This window comes from Bos grunniens, chromosome 21, assembly GCF_055505025.1.
Source record: "Bos grunniens cultivar Pamir isolate PY7600 chromosome 21, Bosgru_T2T1.0, whole genome shotgun sequence".
Lineage (NCBI taxonomy): Eukaryota > Metazoa > Chordata > Mammalia > Artiodactyla > Bovidae > Bos > Bos grunniens.
This window is the reverse complement of record NC_141185.1, coordinates 50737873-50740782: the sequence shown is the minus strand read 5'-3', so window position 1 is coordinate 50740782 and position 2910 is coordinate 50737873. Positions and strand designations below refer to the sequence as shown.

The 2910-nt window shown below is 51.0% G+C and overlaps 1 pseudogene across 1 annotated transcript; it reads right to left on the bottom strand.

Moving 5' to 3' along the window:
• Positions 1–908: 908 nt before the first annotated feature.
• LOC147349719 (myeloid-associated differentiation marker-like) lies at positions 909–2391 on the bottom strand (annotated as a pseudogene). Its single transcript, XR_015150083.1, has one exon. The product of XR_015150083.1 is annotated as a myeloid-associated differentiation marker-like (transcript).
• Between the last annotated feature and the right edge of the window lie 519 nt (positions 2392–2910).

The following is a 2910-nucleotide window of genomic DNA, read 5'->3' as shown; positions in this document are numbered from 1 at the left end:
ACAGAGAGGGTCCAGACCCTAGGGAGGGACTGATTGGAACCTGGCCTGAATCTCCTCGGCCCATCAGTCTTCCTAGAGACTTTTCCACAAGACAGTGACACAGACAAGGGTCACACGGATTGGCAGTCGATGTCTGGCTCCCGGGTAGGTGCTTGGAGCCTCCTGAGAGCAGAGTCCCTTCTTTCTTCTCAAAGGTGTACTAGGAAGGTTGATTCTGTGATTTTTCCAAGCTGGCCAGAGAATGGAAACATCTGTGTCCTGGGCTGTGTTCTGGATGCAGCTCAGGACACAGTCTGGAGGATGTCAGCTGGAGTCACCCCACCTGGGGGAGGTTCTGGCTGGCCTTCGAGGAAGGAGCCTCTGGCCACTGCCCCAGGACATAGGGAGCTCAGGCCAGGCAGGGAGCAAGGGAAGGGCCTGAGGCTTGGGCAACGGGAGGTCTTCTCCATCAACTGTGTGCACTAAAGGACTTGGGAAGGCTTGGCCACTCAGCAGGGGGGATTGGGGACCACAGCTCTCCCTCCTCAGACCCCTGGACCCAAGGTGCCTCCCTTCTGTCTGCTTTGGAGACAGGCCTGTGCGGGCATCTCTCAGCTCCTCCTGCAGCCTATAGGTCAAGGCTGCAGGGAGCATGGAGACCATCTGCCAACTATCCCTCCCCTGACCTTTCTTCTCCAGTTGGTATATTTTTCAAACATAAATTTTATTTTTTTAAGAAGGGAATCTTTACCTGGTTCAAAATAAAAATATTCTGAAAAAGCCATATTCTGAGAAACTTCACTTCTACCTGTGGCTCCATCCACTCGCTCCTCAGTTCCCCTCCCCCACCTGGACCACATAGCTATTCCAATGCACTCAGGGTAGTCCTTCCTGTGCTCCTTGATGCAAGTCAAGCACATACAGGTGTATTTAATATTATTTCCCCTCATTTTTATTATATAAACTATAGTATGCTCCATGTTGATTTATATCTTAAGTATTTTTATTTCATGTATTCTGGAGATTTTTACTTATCACTGTTGCTGAGTATTCCCTCTTGCACTACATCATCATTTATTAATCCGCATCCTAAAGATGAACACCTGGGTTATTTTCAATCTTCTCTATCTTACTTTTGAATCTGATCTTGAGTGGGAGCTTGATTTATGCCAGGCTGCTCTGATCAGGAGAAGGTAAATGGGGAGAGGTGGTCAGGACACAGGAAATGAGACAAGCAAGGATGACCAGGAAAGGGGCGAAAGGTAGAAAAATGTAGAAAAAATGAGAGAAGCAAGAGAAAGAAGCAAAACAGAATGTGGGCAACCACACAAGACAGAAAGGAGACAGAGCAGAAGGGAAGGAAACAGAAAAGAGAGTGAGATGAGTGGAGAAGTACGTGCACAAGGAGAGAGGAGAGCCAGGAAGAGGACATCAGGAGCCGACAGAGCTTGGTGAGGATACCTCCTGTGAGCAGGGGGTTCAGGAACACTGGGCTGGTCCTCAGTCCCTACAGAAACCTGGCGAGCCCAGTACACCAGGTCAGCCGTGTAAACCAGCAGGTTGATGGCTATCAGGATGGCCACAGCCAGTCGCTGGTCCAAGAAGCACATGTCATAGTTGAGCCCATTGATGCAGCCCATATCACTGGACTGGTGGGGCTGTCCACCAGACTCCTCATTGAACTGGTAGAGCGGCCAGAGGACCAGAGCGCTGACATAGAGGAGGACGGAGAGCAGGCTGAGCACAAGCTGAAAAATGGGATACAGGCTGGGCAGCCTGCATTGCCATTTGCCCAGGTTCAGCAGGATGGCCAGGGCTGCTGGGATGAAGCAGATGGACTACACGGCCACACACCACTCCAGGGCTGGCTGATGCAGGTACAGGGAGGTGTTGATGATGCAGGTGAAGATGAAACCAGCCATAAAGGTCTCCAGCACCTTCAGCAGGCCTGGCATGGTGAGCACACAGCAGGAGGTCTCTTTGAACCCATAGATGATCCGTATGCAGACTACTTACATGGCATGTAGCAGAGATGCGACAAAGGGGAACGTAGAGGCAGTGATGGCCCAGTTCCAGTAAGGACCATCAGGCAGGAACTGGACAAAGGTGACAGAGTAGATGATGGAGGCCGAGAGACAGAGGAGGGTGGTGTTGCACCAGAAGAAAGGAAAGCAGGACGAGAGCTCACATAAGTCGACTATGGGGATGATGAGGGTCACAGCGAAGCAGATGCACCAGAAGGACATGGACCAGTTACCTGTGGCCCCTCTCCAAATGCCCATGTCGGCCACCAGAGAGAAGGCCACACAGGTGGAGAAGAGCTGTGGCGGGCGGAGGCAGAGACAGCAGCATGTGACCTCCAAGAAGCCCCTGTCTCAGGTGTCACCCCAGTGCACGTGGGCTGTGCTGGTCTGGCTGGTGGTGGATCGAGTCAGCCTCCTGGAACAGGCTCAGGGCCCTGTGACGGCTGAGGCTCAGGATCTGTGGAGTTGGAACCAATGGTCAGACTCTTGGGTAACAACACAGCCGCCCCACAATGGTTCTCCTCACCCATCACCCTCGCCCTTGTCAGGAGACTGCCTCATCCCAAAATCTCACAGCCATGTTTGGTCTGGCCCCAAACCATGAATATTTGGGGCCTCTTGTGCTGCATACCATTATCTTTTGGGGTTGTAAGGTAGAATCATCCTTATATACAATCTCAAATCTTCCAAGTCTCTCAAAATTGAAAATAATTTTTAAAAATTTCATTTTTGAGCTGTATGTACATGAGACAATTCATGGTCTCACGGTTCTCTGCCTCCACCTCAGAGAGGACCCAGAAGGCCCTTGCCCCCTCATGCAAGCTTGGTTTGCTCCAGATTAGGGGCACAAACCATTTGTACTGGAGCTAGCCCCGAGGATTTGTTTTGTTTTTCTTCATGATATTTT